The sequence below is a fragment of the Copidosoma floridanum genome, unplaced genomic scaffold (assembly GCF_036245765.1).
Source record: "Copidosoma floridanum isolate Cflo_tuat_1 unplaced genomic scaffold, Cflo_Japanese_pri ptg000021l, whole genome shotgun sequence".
Lineage (NCBI taxonomy): Eukaryota > Metazoa > Arthropoda > Insecta > Hymenoptera > Encyrtidae > Copidosoma > Copidosoma floridanum.
In genome coordinates, this window is record NW_028321898.1 from 1,301,980 (window position 1) to 1,323,796 (window position 21,817).

Genomic DNA, 21,817 nt, shown 5'->3' on the forward strand with positions numbered 1-21,817 from the left:
TTAATATTATGTGAATATGTAGCAGAGTAACCTGATCAAACCAGTAACTTACTAATTTTTGTCTTGAAATGGCAAACTGGTTGAACAACAAAATTAGAAAATGTAAAACATTAGCTTTAATCGTAATTTTTTTGTATACTATCGATTACTGAGCATCACATTTCTAAATAAGTAGCTCTTTGTTTATTCTAGCAACTAAAATATTTTTTCGGTAAATTTTTCTTTTAAAAAATTAACAATATTTTCCTTACAGTTTAAATAAATAACTAATTTTATAATTCCATCATGCATAAAAAGAGATTAAATCTGTAAGAGTTTAAAGAAACACATCATCTGTTTTCATTTATAATAACTAACTGATAGTCTAATGTCAGTCAAACTGTTTCAGACTTATCAATTCACACCCCAGCTCCAGAATTTATTTCTCCAGTAGAGAATCAAACAGCTGCTATCGGTCGTGAAGTGACTTTTACGTGCAGTGTGAGAAATATTGGAAAGTACAAGGTATAACTTGAAACACTTTTTTATTCTTGTAAATTTTCTACGCATTTTAATATTACCTGACTTACATAAAAGGCTTTCTTGTTAACCAAGCTTCTCTTGCATGTGATCCATTCAAATGTTCTAATCAACAGCTATTACACAAATTTTCATTATTTAATGTTTCAGATCCTTCTCATCATTTACATCGTATTTTTCTACACATTACATTGCAACTATGATATCGTACATTATGCTTACAAAATTATTCAGTTTCCACATAAAAAAGAGTTTTACTGTTTCATAATTAACTTGTTAGAAAAAGTTATGATGCAAAAATTATTTTACAAGGTTCAAACAATTTTTTTATGGTAACATATAAGACTTCAAGTTCTTTAGCTTTCAATGCATCATTATTTAACTATTACACAGATGTATGTTCCATTAAAATTAAACTAGTAAGTGAATACGCAGAGTTCAGATGTGGTACATGTTGAAAATTTATACTAGACTTAATTTTAGAAACTCTTAGCCTAACACAAATAGCTGACAAAATCAGACAAATAACCAGTGGACAGTGGGTACTTATAGATACCCAAGTAGGAGCTTATTTTATTATGTAATCATTTGGCAGGCAACATAAATATGATTATAAATATACCTTTCACGTAACGATATTGCAGTTTAATTATCGTTAAAATATCGTCGTGTACCTACGTTAATTGGGTGTAGTTTCAACTAACATTTTAATGCTTAATTATTGAATGGTTATAATCAATAAATTATGGCACAATACCATATAACCAATACGTAGGCAGCCCTGCGTCTTTAACGCCACTCTCACATCTGTCACGTAAGTACGCTGCATTCCTCCCTTACACGTTTTTATAGTCTGTATTGACAACCCAAAATATATTTGTATCTAAAAGGTTAAGAAAAACCATTCTGCAGCTTGTTTTTTTTGAAAAGGATAGTTTTATATGCCAGTAAATTCCCCTTTATGACATTTATTAAACATAAGTTTTTTTGACAGATATCATTTAAACGTTAAAAATAGACTTAAAACAGCATAAATAATACATACAAAAAATAGCACATTGTTTTACTACAAACTTTTTAATTATTTCATTTTCAAATTTCACAATTTAACCTATAACCTAACGGAAATATCACGAACATTGAATTCATATTATCTATAAGAATCTGTTTGAATAATTATTAGCTTTAAGATAACCCTTTTAAAATTTTTAAATAGATTAACAAGTTGTTTTTTTCAATGAATATGAGAAATAAGGGGTCAAGTGTGCGTAAAAGCGTGTATGTGAGTACATGCATATCAGAAAGATAATTGCTAGTAATGCTGCATATATTTGTACTACTCTCACTTCTCTGAACTTTTTTTCCACTATCTATGTGATAAACGTCCTTAACTTAAAGATTTTTTTTAATGACGAATGGAAATGTTGTGAGAAACTGAACGCAATTAAAATCAACTATTGTTCTTGTACAGTTCAAAAAAAACTTTTTTTAATTGTTACAAATTTAAAAAAAAATTAAGAAAATTGTAATGACAACAATTAATTTATTGTTAAAGTAACAAATTAACAATAAGTAAGTTAATATTTAATCATTCATAGTAGAGTTGCTCTGCTTAAGTAAACTGTTTTTTTAGTTTTCAAAAGAAAGACACATAACTAAAAAAATTAGTTTATTGAGTGAATTATTTACTAACGTTATTTGTAATAGTACCAAATTAAGCAATAAACCGCAAATAAGAATTAACATTAGAAAAAAGGTATAAACCACACTGTAGCTTTAAGTAATCGTTTTTCCTCTATCAGAACCACTCATGGCAGAGTGGGTAAGAGCTTCGGTTAGTGTGCAGAAGGTCAGGGAGTTTAATTATTCTAAAAGCCTTTTTTTCATTTTTTAGAATTCTAAAACCTCCATATTTCTTTTGCACTTCTGACGCAAGTGCGTGAAAATTTCTTAAGAAGTGCACGGTCTGCTTTTCAAAACTTACGATGTACTATTGAGAAACTGTAAAAATTTTCCTAGCCCCTGCAAAAGAAACTGCGCAGAATAAGCATTCAATTTCTGAATGGTAGGGGCTTATATAAACTAGCAAGCATGAATAATAAACTAGTCGTATGAGATCACCTTCTTCCAATAGTTGATTTTATTTATGAGATGAAAAATTTTGAAGCACTTGTCACTTTGTCTTTCTGTACCTATTTTTTTAGTGCTTGAGTATTCGTGTAATTTTAAAAGTACTCATGAATGTAAACGTGCTTCATGCAACTCAAGTTTGGAATTCAGTTGAAGTTTATACTTAATTGCTTACTTTCAGAAGTCAAGCTAAATGAGATAGAAAAGAATTAATCAAAAAGTAAGCATATTTCCTGACTTGACTGGCTGATAGTCGGTTAATTATCGTAATTTAGACTTAATAGAAACTTTAACAGACTGTGTTAGAAATTTATCTAAATTATTAGTTCCGTAAGATTTTTTTGACCTCTGTTACTCTGGAAAAGTTACACATGCAAAGGTGAGGATCCATGTTATCTGTACTTAAAGCATACGATGGTAAAGATTTCCAATGTGAAAGCATGTGACGTGTTTCTATGTCAGACAATCTCACCTTCGGCTCATGAAGAAACTCTTATGCAGATAATGCTTAAACATTTTTCTGGACGGCAATTAAGGTAACTTTTATCCAGGAGATAGTATTACGTTTTCTACTCGTAAATCACAAAAAAAATCGTATTTTAGGGGTTAATAAGGTGTTATGATGTTTAAAACTGTTAAGAACATCACTTCCAATACTTGACTTCGTTTATTACATGATTATTTGTACTCTTCCTTTTAATAATAACAAAAAGATTCGTATAATTTTTAATTTTCCAGGACTTTTTTCCCTGGGTACACTACCAGCTGAAACAAGCTTATTAACATAAGGATACAGGGAGGCGGTAAAGATGGCAGGGATTCAGAGGGCTTATTATTAAGCTTAGTCAGGGGCACTAGCAGTTAGGGTTAAAGGTTACTTTTAATAAGTGAATTACATAAGGAGACCTTACAATAAGCTTTGAGAAGTATTTAATTTTAAGATTATTAGGTTAGAAAGGGAAATTGTGAGGTAGTGGTAGTGGGTTAAGTATATCAACTTCCCTAAAATAATGGAGAAAAATAATGAGGGGGGTTAAGAAAGGTTAATAGTAAGGAAATAAGAAAATTGGTTGAGGGTTGACTAACAGAAAAATTAAAACAGTAACTCAAAAAAAAATTTCAATAAACAGTCACTGGTATTCATTATAAAATCTGCTTTGCTGAAGATTATTATCTAAAACTGCAAAGTCACTTCTAATACGAAGCAGAACAACTATTAAGCTGAGCGTTTTTTTAGCTGTTTATACTAGGTTGCTTTTCTTCAATCTCAAAGATACTTGGACATTAAGAAAGCAAAAGTTGATGTAGTACAGTAATGGCAGAGCACTGAGCCAATAAATGTTTCAATCCTTCAATTTCTGACTTCAGTATCTCGTCTCTTTTTAGATTTTGTCGATTTTAAACTTTTTGCTATAATAATAATAATAATATGAGGAGAAGTGCAAGGACTGTTAATAACAAGTCTTAGAAGTTCATAGCTTTTATTTACCAAACATTTATAAATAAATCATAAGTACGTTATTATATAAATATAAAATATAGTAGCAAGAAGGTCCAAAATATATGAAGTAGGCTTACAATATCGTTTTTTTAATTTCTTATGGTCCACAACTAAAAATTAGTACAGAAAATAGCGTAAAAATAAAGTAACAACTTTTTTTTACAGCTGGAAAAAAAAAAGATTGTTAGGAATACGGAAAATTCTAATAGTAGTGATATAAGTAGACAAGATGCTAAAAATGTGTGTATTCAAAATATAAATAAGGACAGTATATACAAAATTTTGACTCTAAAAATGAGTCGTGTCTTTGTCAACAATAGTTACAAATATTATTAGTCATTGGAATTTCTTAAATAATGTACGTAATAAGAGTATAGCATTAGATAACACTGTACAAAATAGATTGAAAGCATGCAATAAACTACATCAAGCTGTATGGATTGTTACCAAGAAAGAAGTATTTGTAGTACTACTTGTACTGCTGCTGATATTTGCAGAAAATGACATTATCATAAAGGAAGTTTATCAAAATCTGTTAGAAACTATAATATTTGCTAGAATTTCAAAGAAAGCATAATATTTACTCAATGTTAAAAGAAGCAGTGACAGTCATACAATAACTAAAAAAAAGCATGTTTCTGCTGAGGAACTAAGTTGGGCATCAGATAACAGACTTCTTATTTTTATAATAATGCTACTGTTTAAATATAAGTAAATTTATATTAGATGCGTAAGTAGTGACATCTGTTATGTGGCATGAGCACTAGGAGTACGAGATGATGTGTCTGTGTGCTTTGTAGTATGTACAGTGATGCATTTAGGAGAGACAGAATATGGCAGTTTCCACGCACACATGCTCTCGAAGAGTCTCTCGGTATTATGAGAGGATAACTTGTTATCTTGCTTAATCTTTATTTATATTGTGAAATGTATTAACTTAAGTGTTAACAAGTGTTATATTATTAATAGTATATTTGTTTAATAGCTACTTTAGTTTATTAGCATCGTGGCATAAATTTGAATGTATGACTGCTATTATCAAAGCTTGTTTTGTGACAGCTATACAAATTATGGCCTGACCGTAAATTTAACAATCTAAATGTAGTCCATTTTTTTAAAGTAGATATATTTGTTTAAAGTTGTAGATAGGAGTATGCTAAATGGCAAAGCTGCTGTGATAGGGACAAGTTGCGTCTAGAATGGGGCATACGCAATTGAAACATCAATCGGTTTTAATGGCATATATGACTTAATAAACCTACACCTTTCAAAAAGATGCTGAAAAATGTATGCAAGAAGTTAGGGGTAAACGCACCATCTACCGTACACCCGTAAATTCACTTTATTTTGTTACCATGATTGTAAGACAATTTGATACTAAATATTGACTCAGTAAATTTTAAATTGTTATTTAAGATCTCAAGAGAGCACTGAAATTTTTTTGAGGTGTAAGAGCTTGTTGAAATGATTTTATAATAAAAATATGAAATAAAAGTCGTGTTCCTATTTCCGTACTGCCGTTCTCATTACCGGACCCCATCTACCGTACGCGTTCCTATTACCGGACCCCATTCACCGTTTGACGACAGATTTGACTATAACCTCACATTTTTGTTTACAACTGCATATCAATCTCAGTGCCTGCTACATAAATCACGATGAAAATGTCAAAAGCAAAGAAAGATGGAAAATTGAAAATTAAGGAAAAAACGCCAAGTCAATTATGCAATTCAAAAAGATAGCAGACAGAAAAATCAGAAAAGAAAAACAATTACAGAGAGAGAAACAAATATTAGAAAAAAAAAATAAAAATTACGAAAGCAAGAAGAGAAGTTAAAAGCCATTGTAAAGAGAAAAAAGTCTGTTGAGGAAGATTTAATGGACGAGACAGAAGTTATTAATTTACAAAAGCAGATTGGAGAACTTCAAGAGAAACAATTAAAACTAAACCAAAAAAGAAACAAAGATCCACATGAGTAATTTTTGTAATGCAAGTTATTCTTGAATATTTATAACATCGTAAGTTGATTACTATTATAGTCTTAAGCTTTTTTACTAATTTTTGTCAGTCTAATTAAAATATTTAAAAGCAATAATATCTCATGATATGAAACAGAAATCTTATTAATGAATAAATTTTTTTTCAATAAATGCAAATAAGTTATTTTATATAAACAAGCAGTAATTTAACTGAGATTAGTTTTAGCTTAACGACAATTAAATCTATTAATACTAAATAAAACATCACTTGGCAAAAATTATTCAAGAATAACTTGCATTACAAAAATTACTCATGATGGATCTTTGTTTCTTTTTTGGTTTAGTTTTAATTGTTTCTCTTGAAGTTCTCCAATCTGCTTTTGTACATTAATAACTTCTGTCTCGTCCATTAAATCTTCCTCAACAGACTTTTTTCTCTTTACAATGGCTTTTAACTTCTCTTCTTGCTTTCGTAATTTTTTTTTTTTTTTTCTAATCTTTGTTTCTCTCTCTGTAATTGTTTTTCTTTTTTGATTCTTCTGTTTGCTATCTTTTTGAATTGCATAATTGACATGACGTTTTTTCCTTAATTTTCGATTTTCCATCTTTCTCTGCTTTTGACATTTTCATCGTGATTTATGTAGCAGGCACTGAGATCGATATGCAGTTGTAAACAAAAATGTGAGGTTATAGTCAAATCTGTCGTCAAACGGTGAATGGGGTCCGGTAATAGGAACGCGTACGGTAGATGGGGTCCGGTAATGAGAACGGCAGTACGGAAATAGAAACACGACTTTTATTTCATATTTTTATTATAAAATCATTTTAACAAGCTCTAACACCTCAAAAAAATTTCAGTGCTCTCTTGAGATCCTAAATAACAATTTAAAATTTACTGAGTCAATATTTAGTATTAAATTGTCTTACAATCATGGTAACAAAATAAAGTGAATTTACGGGTGTACGGTAGATGGTGCGTTTACCCCTATCTACCTATAAAAAGACGATTGGTTGAATCAGCTAGGGACACTGTAAATGGTATTGCATTTATAACAGTTACTTTAGATAGATTATAGTTTAAAAGATCTGATAAAAGTAAATCATATAACTTAACTAAAGATTTTTTTTGGAAGATATTATGAAAACATTAAACGTGTATTTTAAAAAGCATGAAAAACACCCACTGAAATAGCAGTTTATATAAGTAGACCCTTTTTTAAATATTTAATTTTTAAAAATTGCAATTTCACATGTAACCTTCGAAAAAAATTACGTAAAGTTGTATGCCTACGATCTGTAGAAATCTATTACTTTTTTTTTTACTAATAAAATACTTTAAAATAAGCCTATTAACTTTTGAAAGGGGAAATTTGACCAAGGCTATTCGATGTATTAAAATTAGATAACATGAGCTGAGAACTTAAAGCAAGCATAAACTTTGTTAAAAACTTATGTAAATAAGTACCATAAGACCATTTTTATTCAAAGTGGTAATTTTTAAATGAGCCAGTTGGCTGCTTTCAGTAAAAGAGGCAGAAAAAAAACAAATTATCAACTGCCGATGAGCAAACGAGAATATGTTGTTCATCATAAGAATATATAAATGATGCACGCCATTAAGATACCATTCGAGTAAATCCCTTTACATATGAGTTTATTATAGTCAAACTGCCTTCTTTTTCTCTTTTATGGTATAGTGCCCTCATGGCAACATGTCTGTGGTATCATGCAGAAGGCAACGCTTGTCACCATGGGCACTGAGAGCAATCTTTATCTGCTTCTCTGTGTAAAGCTTATGATGACGAGAGCAGATGTATTTGCTCTCTTAAAAGCACTGCATCCTTCGGGCGACAGTTGACGTAGTCCTTGAAAGAGATTGTCGTCCTAATAACGAAGCCTTTTATGCCTTTTTTTACAGCATTACTGTCTTATAGAAGGTGACTGTATGTCTTGCTCCATAGTCCAACAAACTTGAGCATAATTTTTCTACTACGCTCACGCTTTATGAAACCCACAACTTTCTTGTTTTTTTGTGCCATTCCATATGAATTGATCTTATTATAGCTGGATGTATTAAACTTTTTAATATTCTTTTTTATTAACTTATGTACGTCTGTAGTTCTTACTGCATACGTAAGACTGCTAGCGTCAGAATACATCTGCTCACACTCTTCAGCCCTTAGTTGTTTGAACATGAAGTTGTAATAAAAGCGATATAGCAGTGTTTTAAACACATCTAAAATACTAAGTCTCATCTATATAGGCTTTTTTATAATAACTTTTAATTTTTATAATAATTTTTATAATAACTTGAGTTTTCATTATCGAAAAAACCACGATGAACGCAGTAATAATATCACAATTATGAAAGTTTGGACGAACAATTATAGCTTTAGCACCATAACGATCATCCTCGTAGTCCATGATAACAATTTTAAATTGCTTTCTTTCAATCTCCACAGTCTTTTGATAGATGCGTTATTATAGAGTTTAGAGAGTATCTTCTTAAGCTCACTCCAACACTTGTACATTTATTTACGCTGTTCAAGTCAATATCGTCTCGGAGCCATGGTTTTTTAGAATCAGGGGGTGTCAAATGCTTAGAAATGACAAATTCTTGTGTTTGTCATGAAGTCACGTTGTAAAACTTTTGTGGTAAAGTATCGATGTTTTTGAGCCCCTTGAAACCTCTATCAAGTAGAGATTGTGTCATCGCCCAACCGTTAAAGTTAGACACGTTGAAGTAAATTAGGTATACGTCATTCTTCTTTAAATTTTTACCTTCCTCTATGTAATAATCGTTTAATTTAATACAATTATTGTAATAGCTGTAGCTCTGATCAATTCCACCTCTCATATATTTGTCAAGGAACGTAAACATATATATGTCAGTCAATAAATCGGAAGAAATCAGAAAAAAAATATCTGACCATAAAATGAGAGGCAGAAAAGAGAGAGAACCTTATAATCACCTTGGTATGTATTAGCATTACATCCCATATCGAACTTGGAGTAGTGTAGTAGTAAGCTAGATCTAGTTAATAAGTATCCAAACAGTTATCTCTGAAATTATCAAAGACTTTAGCCAAGATAAGTACATCTGTCTTGAAATATACATCAAAGTACTGGCTTTTAATGCTCAAAGTATCCTGTACTCTCTGCACATGCTCATAGTCTTTGCTGGAAATAGGTGAATCCAACAATTTGCTGTAAAAGTCATCTTTCGATGGCAAAATCACTTTAAAATACTTTTTGTACAAGGACGCATAGTCGTAGGGTAGGACCTCTTGTCTTCTTAACAAATTTATTTGATACATTTACAAATACTTATCGTTCCTATTGAAGTATGCTCTATAATCTTGTGACTGTCTAGATGGATGGAGAATTTATCAAGTAAAGATGGCATAAGCTTAAAAGAATCTATAAAGCTTAAGTTTTTTTCAATGTCTTCGATGTACTTTATCAAAGATATGTATTTCTCCTTGGTCTAAGGGATTAGTTGCACACGACCAGGGTAACTGAAAACAAGTTCTTTAATAAATAAATGTGTCTTATATTCACTGAGATTATAAAACATAATTGGTATGATCCTTATGTCCTTGTCCTTAATATTGCGTACATTGTGAGCAGGTCGTTAATATGTATAAAAAAAAACTTGTTTACTACTTGCATAAAAGTAATTTAACATTAGACTTGTAGTATTTAGAATCCTGTAAAGAGGCAATGATCCTGAACCTTTTCATTATCTTACATGAATGATTTTACACAAATGGACACATAATAGCCTTGTAAAGGAAATGCTTCTCTTTGTCTATTAATTCTCACATTGACTCTTAATTGTTATATATCTCTTGCAGATACATAGCGAGCCCATAAAACTGATTGACCAATCAAGCTGTAGGATGTTTGTCATCTCCCTTTAACTGGCGATAACTACTATATCTAGACAAGGAATGCTCAAAGCTACTTATGGTAAAAATTCCAATACTGAGTAGTAAATGATGTTGAATGGCACGTGCAGGCACAAGGTACACCTTGTATGGGTTCCAAAAGACATTCAGAATCTGCATGCACTACATATAGAACTCTGGTTTTGTTATATGGTATTAAATATCAAGTATACTGTTAATCGTTTTCAGTCAGATATAATTAGCTTTTTTAAAAAAATTGCTATTAGAGCGAAAAAATCATGGTAGTAGATATTCGGTTTCTAAACGAATCTAAATAGTTTCAGACTCCAAATTCTGTCAGCTAACGGTCCAAAAAAATGGTAAATGTGATAAAAAATGGTTTTTGGCGTCTAAAAGAAAATTAAAGAGTCCAACAGAAGAGTTGTGGTTAAAAAAGATGCGCAATTTCGGGACAAAGAAAAAGAACTCTAAAAAAGTAAAATTAGCCCAGCCGTTTTCTCGCAATTCACCAAAAAGTACTCTTTGGGACCGTGTTTAAAAAATCTATAACTCACGTTCATTTAAATATTAAGACTTGAAAATCAAACACAAGGTTGATCTTGTACCCCTTAACATGCACACTAAGTTTTAAGAGGATGGGTTGTGAACTTTCTGCAAACCACTGCAAGAAGCCAAAAACGGTCCCTTCACAAAAAAGTTAGACGTGGCTGGTTTTTCAACATATTGTCATTTTTCAAACGGCACTATACTCATAGAGGGTTACTCTACAACCTACTAAAACATTGATCCGTTTGACATTTCAGAAGGATACGAAAAATTGATGTCAAAAACTAGACATTTTCTGTAAATGTGGTGGCGCGGCAATCCCCCACTACCACGCCATAGGCGATGCCCCCTCCCCACATTATAGCTCCAGAGTTTGCGAGTGGCTCTTTATCCCTGTTTTTGATGTTACGTTCGTGTTCTCACTAGCACACATAAAGGTATCTTTTACTTTTGGCTAATATAACACATCCTGACCCCACATGCTATCTTATAGACAATGCCACTCATGTCCAACTTACTTATTGAGTTTTTTTCCAATTTGATAATATGAGTTAAACTTCCTGCACCCATATAGATAACCCGTATGTTGTATTTGGACATGGCCTTACGGAGAGTTGTCACCATAGGTCAGAAATAAGGAACGGTAACGAACACATTTCTGTTAGAACCAGACTGATTTGGGCACCAAGAATCCACTTTTGAATAACATTCTTAAAGATTTTAAAGATTTTGACTGTGAGATTCCTGTAAAGTTATTTTTATTCATAGTAAGTATCCTCCATCATTTATTAACAGATAATAAAGGCTAGAATCAGTTTCCTTAACAAATTAATTAGAAACTTCTTAAAAGACCACTCTGAACTATTATTTACTAAGGCAAACAAAGGAGTTACTACTGTCGTTTTTTGTAAGGAGGACTATTTGTGTGAAGTCAATGCCATTTGGTTTAATGTTTCATATTACAAAGAAATAAATAATAATGATAACAAAAGAGTCTTTTTCCAACTGTTTTCTTTGGTAAGAAATCTTGTCAAAAAATGGGATGATAAGGTCGGTTTCAAAACAATAAAAATCCCAGAGCCGGATAATTTAAATCTTAATAAAAGCCAATTAGCTAAAGCTTATGGCCTAGTTAAGGCATATAAGGACGATTTTTTAGCTAAGTTAATGGTGTCTTTAATAAGCTCTTCCACTAATTAACTTTATAAATGGTTTTCAACAAATTAATTAAATATTTAAACAAATCTCAGTGATCTATAAGAAAATCTTATGAAGTTGGAAAAAAAAATTAGAAATTAGTAATTCCAGATAATTATTCTCTTTTTTACTCTGACGTTGTATAACTATATGCGAATCTTTTTTTTTCTCCTCATAAAAAGATGTATTTTGCAAAACATCGAGAATTTCATCAACCTTTTAGGTATAGACAGATCTGAATTTTTAGATGTCATTGACTTTCTCATCGATTCTAATTATTCCTCTTTCAATGGTTATATGTATGCAATCCTGTTGAACTGACATGGAAAGTTGTTGTTCACCTTGGTTTGCAGAAGTCATACTGGCATCCTTGGAGATTTCAGTACTCAATCGTTGCCATAATTCCATCTTGCTATATATAAGATATGTTGATGATTGCTTATTAGTAATAAAAACTGATCAAATAAATCATGTCCTAAACCTTTTCAACATTTTTAATACTCACATACAGTGTACATTCGGATACAAAGTCAATGATTCAATTCCTTTTCTAGATGCTTATATAACTCATATCATAAATTCCATTAGTACAATAGATTTATACAAAAAACCTACAGTTTTCAGTAGAATACTAAATTTTTTTTCAACACAACTCTTAATGCCAAAAAATAGCCATTGTATGATCTATGATTGATAAAGCCTTTAAACTTGCGGACTGTAAAACAGACTTTAATAACGCGAGCAGCACCGGATCCTCCATAACTACTGACCCACTGTGCCAGAACCCCTGCGATATTTAGCATTTGGCCATAGCCTTTATTAAAGAGCTTTGGGAGGGCAAGGAAAAAGTTCTTCTTGCATGAAGTATGGTGTGTTTGAGGGCAGTGGGGTGTTGTCCTGTATGGTCCGACATCTTAATCTTCGCGCGACTCTTGGTGCCATGTCCACAGACGAGTTAAAAGAGCAGTCACGGGTAGTGATTAGAATCCGTGACTGTGAAAAGCCCTTTGAGCAATTGTCTGACTCTCGCATTTTCCCCGATGAGAGTGGCGTTGCTATTTTAAGACACTCAGAGTGGAGAATTTTTCTAACGACGAGAAAAGGCTACGGCCCCATTGCGATTAGAGCCGAGCTTCACTCGGTTCCACGTCTTGCCATACAAGATTGTCAGGTAAGGGTATGAGTAGCCAGAAGTACACCGTGGTCAGTCAGTTTACTTCATTAAGGTCATGAATTAAAAAATTTGACTGTCAGAAAGGCCTCTTTCGTCTGAGTTTGACTGATCTGGTTACAAGTCTTGAGTAAGAAATTGAACATAGAATGGGACACGTCTGGTAGAAAAAGGGCCAAATTTGGGATCCAGCTGTAAAATATTGCTGCAATAAAGGCAAGCGCTGCCTCAATAACGCTAATATTTAGACAAGCTTTCGCGCTTTCACAAAACCGTCTCCACAAGGAAATGGAAACAAAAAAGCCTTGTCTAATAGAACATTGGCCAATTTTGAAAGCTGAAAAAACAATTAATGCTGACATAAAGTATGTGTCACCGTGAATACACCACTATTGGATGGAGCTACTTAGTTCGGTAAACTTGGTTGAAAACCAAAAATCGTGGCTGGGCCGTAAAACCTGGCAGGTTAAGGGCCATGTTGAAGGTAATGTTTATCAAAGCAGGGTAAAAGTGGTCTCATGGGCTCAGCCATCAGAGATTAGTACCCCTGCCCATATATTAGCCATTCTATGCAGTTCTAGGCGGGAACTGGCAGACGCACTTCTTTGTCGGTCCCCATGGACACTAGCATTGCTGAAGCTGTCTCCAAACAGTTGGATCTGGAATGACCAGCTAAGAGCTGGGGCAGCTGATAACTTGTGACTAAAGTGTCTTTCCCGGATTCTGATAACATCACTCATAGACACCTGATATAAGTTTAACTTTGGTTTTCCTTGGGAATGTAACCAGTATGACCAGTGGGCGTATGAATTCTTCCTAGTCTAAGCTAAGGTAGATTTGGTTTAGTTATGGATGATAATTTCCAGATTTCCTTTGTACCACCAAAGAGGTTGTTAATTCCTGCCTGGTGGCTAATAAACCTGAAATGGGCAGCAGGGTCAGCCAAATGATTGGAAAATATCGCTGTGCACTTCTTAGTGCGTCTTAGCCTTTCTGTGCTAGACCCCTAAAGCTTATTTACTACTCTTCTACTACATTTCTATATACGAACATATGAATTTAAAATCTTTATAGAGCAATCTGACAAAGCTTCAGTTATGCCTGCTAAATGTCAAACAAGAGCAGAGTTAAAACAAAGAATGCCACAGTCACGAAAATACAAGTACAAATTGAAATATATCAAGGCCTTAGATACTTACTATTTTTAAACTGGTATGTATTAAAAAAAAAATTTTTTTTTTCATATTTTAGGACAACAAGTACAAACAAGAAAAAAACTTACCTACAAAGATGCCCAGGTTAAAATCCAGAAGCACACATAACAAGCTAAGGCAAGTGAAAGACAGGTGGCTTCTTAATAATAGGTAGTTTTTTTGATTCTATCTTTGAATATTGCAAAAATCTCTGGTGCACACATTGCTTTACCCACTGGTGTTATTATTCTTATTTTATCAATTTTTTAGGTAGCGTATTAGTATCCTAAATAATCTGATGATAGGCTTTAGGGTTATTTTGATAGATTTATTTATTTTTGAGGTGGCCAACGTGCTCTGGATCACCTGCTTATAAAGGCTTGTGTTATTTATCAATATTATATTAGTTAATAAATTGAACAGTCAGCACCCTGGGTTACCTGGTGATAGGCATTTGTGTTACTACACAATAGTTTATTAGTTAAAAAAGGCTAGTCAGCTTCCTAGCTTACCTAATGATACGTGATATGTTATTAATTATTGATTCATCTTTTAAGAAAGTAGCCAAAAAGAGCAGCATGTTATTTGATGATGGTGCTTGAGTCATTGAATTTGGTATTTTTAATTCATTAAGTAGCGAGCAAGTGCCTCAGATTACTTGATTACGGGCTTTTGTGAAATAAGTTATTGTTATATTAGTTAATACATTGGCCAGTATATATTAGGGATTACCTAGGAAGAGGTGGTAGTACTATAAGCTTAAGTTTTCTCACATTATCGTATAAACGAAAGTCCTAAAAAACGTTATCGTTGCTAACAACGAGTACTACTTAACTAGTTTTAATAAATTTTTGCATACTGATTCTTAATAAGATAACTAGATTGATTTTGCATGATTTTTTTAAGGAAAATGTTAATATCAATAGCAATGAATAAAATTTAAGTTTAAAAATAGATTGCTAGCCTTGTTTTATAGTTAAACAGCATCAAGTAAGTGGTGTCCAAGTAAAACCGAAGCCACGTGCCATTCGACGCTTCAGACGAAAACCAGCCCAGTTTAGATTTTCCTATTTAAAATAACATTGAAAAATCTGAGCTGGGCTAATTTTCGTACGAGGCGTCTAATTATAGTTATTGAGTCTGGTATTATTTGCCTGCACCAATCAAAAACTATTGTTGGTTACTGACACTACTCTAAAAGCAGAGCCGTCAAACGTGCAGCTAGGTATTTTGGCTGTTGACAGCACTCTGGCACTTTGCAGTAAGGAAGTGGCCTATGCCACAAACAAAAAAGAAGACAATGGGTCGTGGGACCCAACAAAAAAGTGAAATTTTGATAAGGTTTCGCTAAAGAAACTTTTTTTTTAAATTATATAATTTTTTAGGTACGAAGCGTTATTTTATTTTTAAAAAGTCGATATTTCTTAATGCTCATTTGTTATATTATACTATAAAAATTCATTGTGCATACCTTTGCTGTCTTCTATTATAAATTTTTGAGTTTTTTAGCTGTATGGAAGCATCACTTTCACATGCATTCGCAACTGGAAATTCTAACGAGGCTACCCACCTGAAAAATGAATGACAAAATTTCATGTGTAAAAATTTTGAAAAAGTAATACGGCATTCTACGTAGTCTTACATATAACATTACATAAGGGATCTTACATTGTTAATGCTATGTGTAATGTCATATGGAAAATAGGTGGAATAACAAATCAAAAAAAAAAAAAAAAAAAAAAAAAAAAAGTGTCATGTAGATAGAACTGCACGATACTTGTCTACACAGGGTAACGTCCTCAATAACGTTGCGTAGTTAATTTGTTTTTGGTAGGTAACTACATTACCGATACCTTGAATAAAATAGACAAGCATAGCAGAATACTTACCTAATGAGTGATTTTTAAGGAGATTTTCAGTCTTTTAACGTTTAAATGTGTAAAAAGTTTTAAAACACGGGTTAAAACTTTGCATAACTACTCCTAGAATAGTTTTATTGACATGTATTATTTCTATTATAGTTTTTAGTGTTGATTCGGAAGTCATCTTCTAAGAGCCCATGTTAAAAACATTTTTCATCGTCTTATTCTTAATATATGATATTATAACATATTCTAAGAAAATATGAGTTTTAGAAAAGGTTACATATCAATGTTCTTTTTTTTCATAAGATTCTGTTATAATTTTATAATAGTAGGCAACTCCGTTAACTAGCAAAAATGGAAAAGTATATCGTACTTTAAAAGTTGTTAGATTTAATGAGGATAATGAAAGAGTTTTTAAAGTATTTATTTTTTTAAATAATCAAAGTTCTAGTCAGCCATTGCATTATTATTTATTTATTATCGTTAATAAATAGCTGTATTCTTTAAATTTGGAGACATACTAAAAATTCTACAAAAAATTATTCTGTAAATTGTACGTTTATAAGGAAAAAGTAGGTGGTATGTGCACTATAGATTTACCAAGCTCTCATGTTTTCTATTTCAGTGCAATACTAATTATAAAGGGTGATTTTTGAAGTGCGAGGTATAAGCAATAGAATTAAATTACATTTAAGTAAAAGGAGCAAAGAACTAACATTATAAAAAAAAAATTACTACACCTTTATGAAAAGACCGTTCAGCCCCCCTATGGGACAGGGTGGTCCCCAGCGTGGGACCCGATAAGCATGGAGAGTTAAGGAAAAATTTTGTGTAGGCATGAAGGTATACGTATAAATACGAGGGCGTGGTGGCTGAGTTGGCTAGGTCGTGGATCGGCACGCGGGAGACCGTGGTTCAATTCCTGGCCACCCCAACTTTTCAGACAAGTACTTCTACGAGATTCTGCAGATACTTTTTCACAACGCAATGCTCCTTAGGGAGGTCTTAGGTGACCTTCTCGCAGCATAATTTCCTTATCTCCCCCTACCCCCCTCCCAGTAATAGAATGCCTCCGATCCCTCTTCCCTTCCTCCTCCCAAGTCGTAAGTGAACTCAGAAGTGCCCTTTATAGAAGCCAGACATTAAGCACTATAGTATAATAAAACAAGTTTACATATATATTACATAGTTATTGGTGTGATGCGTTCCACATATCCCCCCACAGCCCCCCCCACATAACCCCCACATGGACCCCCCACAGCCCCTCACAAATAACCTGAAATTTGACCCTTTTCATCGCTAATTTGAAACTTTCTAACTTTTTCATTAGACTCCCACATCCCCCCACAGCCCCTCCACATCAGCCCCACAGCACCCCCCCCACAAATTTGGCCTATCCCTCCACAGACCCCCCACAGGCCCCCCACACCATTTGTCATACATTATGTCATGTATACTTGTTACGTGATGAAACATGAATAAGTGGCTTTCACCATAAATATAGCTGATTTATCAATAAAAATTATCAAGTCTAGTCAATAATATGTAAAAATCTCTTTCTGAACAATATTTTCTATTTCTGTATTTTTTTTACTTCCTACTAAAATAAATAAATTATTTTTATTGTTGCATCTTGGCAAAGCCACATAAAACTGATCATGAGAAAATAAGAGTCTTTTCAAATAGAAACTCACATTATCGAACTTAGACCCAGGAATTTGTTAATTGTCATAGCAAATGCCACAACGATTAGGAGTTGCTTACGATACAACATAAGTGTTTATGTTAAGGAGTTTCCTGTGTCTAAAATTATTCTTGGAATAAAGATTCTATTCTTAATTTTTTCTCCAGTTATGATTTCTCCTTCTATATTATACTCAAATAATTTTGTGATTTGTAAACATGTCCAAGTTAAAAGTCCATCTGATGAACTTAAATTTCTGAGTAACATTACTATTGTACCAGTTTCTAGATTTAGTTCATGAGGTTGTAATCCTCCACAAATATTGTTTTACATTTTCACCAAAAAATTTAAATAAATGACATCGTCTGATTTATCAACCTCTTTATAAGTTGCGTTGTCTATACTATAGTAAATTTTAATTTCTTCAGTTAATTTTTAAGAATTTTATAATTAAAATAAGAGGTTTTCACGTTATGCGATATAGGTATAACACTATTCATCGAATAATTTCTTATATAAGAAAAGATTTGAGAACATTCATCACTTGAGATCCAATTTTCAGTAATGTTAAAAGTTTTTATTTCCCCTTCCCCAATTTTAAATAATAATTTTGAAAATCCTTTATTGTTAGAACGAATATTGATTTCTTATTTTAGAATTTAGAATGAGTTCCATAAAAATGAAGATTTGATAGTTTGTTCAAGTTTAATTTTTCCATCACCGTTTTTATCACTGGGAGAACCTGACGAAAATTACCTTCTAAAATAATTTATTTACTTTCAAAATATTTTTCAACATAGCATAAATTTCTTAACGTTTTGTCTTTTATTTCCAATGCTCTTTTTTGGAATTATCAAAGCCTTATCCCAAATAATTAACTCAACTTCTCTTAGTTTTTTTTTTTATTTGACTCGAATTCGAAAAATGCATTCTCTATATTATTAGGATCTAAAGGAAGTCTAAAAGTTCTATGACTGGTCATCCCCTTGGGAAGAAAAATTGATGCTATGCCAGTCCATGCCATTGACAAACCAAAAACAATTGTCTTAATTTATATGAAAACATAACAGCAATTGCTTTTTTAAAAATATTATCGATTTTTTCATCATTGTCTATAAAACCCATTGCAATTGAAGTATCTTTCAAAGTTTCATAAGTTATTCCTTCATATGTTCTAATGTCTTTGAACGATGTCGAACTAGTAACTTTATTTAATACAAATTTAAAGAAAAATCTCACATGATCTTCTGGCGATACAATGTTTAATCAAAGAATTGCAATATTTTTTATTATAATTTTTCCCTAAGCTTAATTTTTAGTGTAAGATTACTATTTGAATTTCCATATGTTTGAATATCGTTGCTTGAGAAATTAACTACAACGTGAACATTAAATAAATCTGAGAAGCTACTAGTTTCAATACTCGTACCATAAGTCTTATTTTTAGAAATTATGTTAAAATATTTATCACTACTTTTTACATTTTAATAATAATTGTTTCCTACTGTGAATTTATGATAATTTCGCCATTTATTCACAACATTATTAATTACTAAAGAACGAGCTCTCATGTGGAAAATTTCGTCACTGCAAAGAAAATAACAAAAAGTTCTGATTTAACAATTTTCGTTTTTTTTACGCTAAATTTTATATTGTTTATTTAAAAAAATTTTTAAAAATATTTAGTTAGATTTTAAATTAAATTTTAATAGTACCAAGTACAAGCGATTCTCCCAATTTACAGTGTCGAACCCAGTATAAAAATAATTTCCAGATTTGTCGTTGAATCTCAAAATTAAAAATTCTTTCTAACCACTTATATCAATTGATTAAATATAGAATGCATCATACTAACAAAAATCGTAAGAAGTATATGTCATGTAAAATTTAAATAATTTATATGTGATTTAAGTGATTAAAACTTTTTATTAATTTAAACTTAGTCACGAAAAAAATAATGTATACCTTTTTTCTCAAAACATAACGGAAAGTTTAAAAAAAAACTCAACGTACCACAATAGTACCTTCTGGGTGGTGTGGAAATTTACTGATTAATATATAACTTTTCTTTTTTTCTATATTATAGTGCTCTACGTCCGGCTTTTTTAATAAGGGCACTACTATAGGCACTTAGCACTTGGGAGAAGGAAGGGATGAGGAATGAGAGGCTTCCCATTACTGGGAGGGGGTAGGGGGAAATTAGGCAATTTTTGCTGCAAGAAGGTCGCCTAAAACCCTCCTCGAGGAGCATTGCATGGTGAAAAATCACATGTGAAAAATCACAGAGGTACTAGCCCGTAAAATCGCCCTAGCCAGGAGTCGAATCACGGTCTTCCGCGTGCCAATCCATGACCTACCTGACTGAGCCACCGTGTGCTCATTAATATATAACTAATGCTTAACGACGTAGATCAAAAACTTTTTTTCCTTACGAAATTCTGGATATCAACCTCTTTCCAGTAACAGATAGAATATAAATACTCTCCTTTCAAGTTAGAACAGTAGGGGGTTGGCGCGTGGAGTGTGCGGGGGGCGAAGCCCCTACGAGTATGTATATATACATATAAAGAGTTTCACTGGAACATTAAAAAATAAAATTCATAACTTTTTTTCAGAGATATCACTAGAACTTATTACTGATTTTGTCATGTTCATATTAATTGAAAAAGGTAAAGGGGGAGGAATAAATTAGTGCTGCAACAGATATGCCGAAGAAAACAACCACTATATGAATGATTACAGAAAAAATGATGCTGAAAATCTTATTATCTATTTCGACGTAAACATTTTATATGGTTGGTCTATGACTCAACGACTTTCTAGTGGTGGATTCGAGTAGGTTAAAAAAATTGACAAACATCTACAAGATTTTGATAAAATTAGTTATAAAAGTAATTATGGATATATTTAAGAATTAGATTTGGAATATTAAGAAGTGTCTTATGATTCTTATAAAGACTTACCGTTCTGTTCTTAACACATTTCAGCTCCAAATTTAAAACAGAAAAAATTTATGACTAATTTATATAATAAGCATAAATATGTTCTTTATTATGAAGCTCTCAAGCAAGCTGAAATCATGGATTAAGAGTCTTGAGAATTCATCGGGCTTTAAAGTTTTAGCAAAGTACATGGCTCAAAAAGTATATACACCTTAATAGTAATAAAAAAAGGTAAAAATGAGTTCGATAAAGTGCTTTTTACACTATTCAATAACGCTGTTTCTGGAAAAACAATAGAGAATAGAAGGAAGCAAACCACTGTTAAGCTTATAGACCACTGAGATAGGCGTTACGGTGCAGGCGCATATATTACTCAACTTAACTTTCATAGCTCTGATATTATTTATCAGAATTTTGGAGCGATTTAAATAAAACGTTTGGAAGTTATAATAAGAAAACCCATATATATTGGGCTGAGTGTGTTAGACTTATCGAAAACGCTTGTATATCACTTTCGTTATCATTACATGATTCATAAAAAAAAAATGATTGCAAACTTTTATGTACCGATACAGACAGTTTAATACATGAAATTGAAAACCACAATATTTATGAAATAATGAAAACTAACGTTCAGGACTTCAATACATCCAGTTATCCTGAAGATAATAAGTGTAAAATGCCGCTCAAAAATAAAAAAATCGTATAACTTATGAAGGAAAAGTGTAATAGTAATATTATTACGCAATTGGTAGGTTATAGAAGTAAAATATACAGCATTCTTGTTCAGAATCAAAATACAATAAAAAAAAGCAAAGGGTGTCAAAACCAGTGTTGTTAAAGCCACCTATAATTTTAATTATTACGTTAATTTCCTACGCAATCAAAATATAAATACAGATCGAGAGATAGTAAATATCAGATCTTGTCTGAACAAGATTTATACTGAAAAACAAAAACAAGTTGTTCATAGCTTTTATGATGATAAGCGATGCACTTTCCCTAATACTATTAACACATTACCCTGGGGGCATTATAAAGTAAATCAACAACAACGAGATGGAGTGGAAGAAGAAGAGAAAGCTAAGGAGGATGATGAAAACTTAAGAAGCCCAAGAAGTGAGACCCATGCTAATATATCACTGAGGGACCATAAAGTAATAAAGAGAGAACTGAGA

At 32.0% G+C, this 21,817-nt stretch overlaps 1 protein-coding gene across 1 annotated transcript in view; it reads left to right on the forward strand.

Annotated features, from left to right (window-relative positions):
- Positions 1 to 393: 393 nt before the first annotated feature.
- The window catches only part of LOC106642164 (protein CEPU-1), a 486,141-nt gene continuing 464,717 nt past the window's right edge, over positions 394 to 21,817 (forward strand). The window contains exon 1 of the mRNA XM_089594618.1: positions 394 to 504. The gene's annotated coding sequence lies outside the window, so the exon portion shown is untranslated. The remainder of the gene's footprint in view (positions 505 to 21,817) is intronic.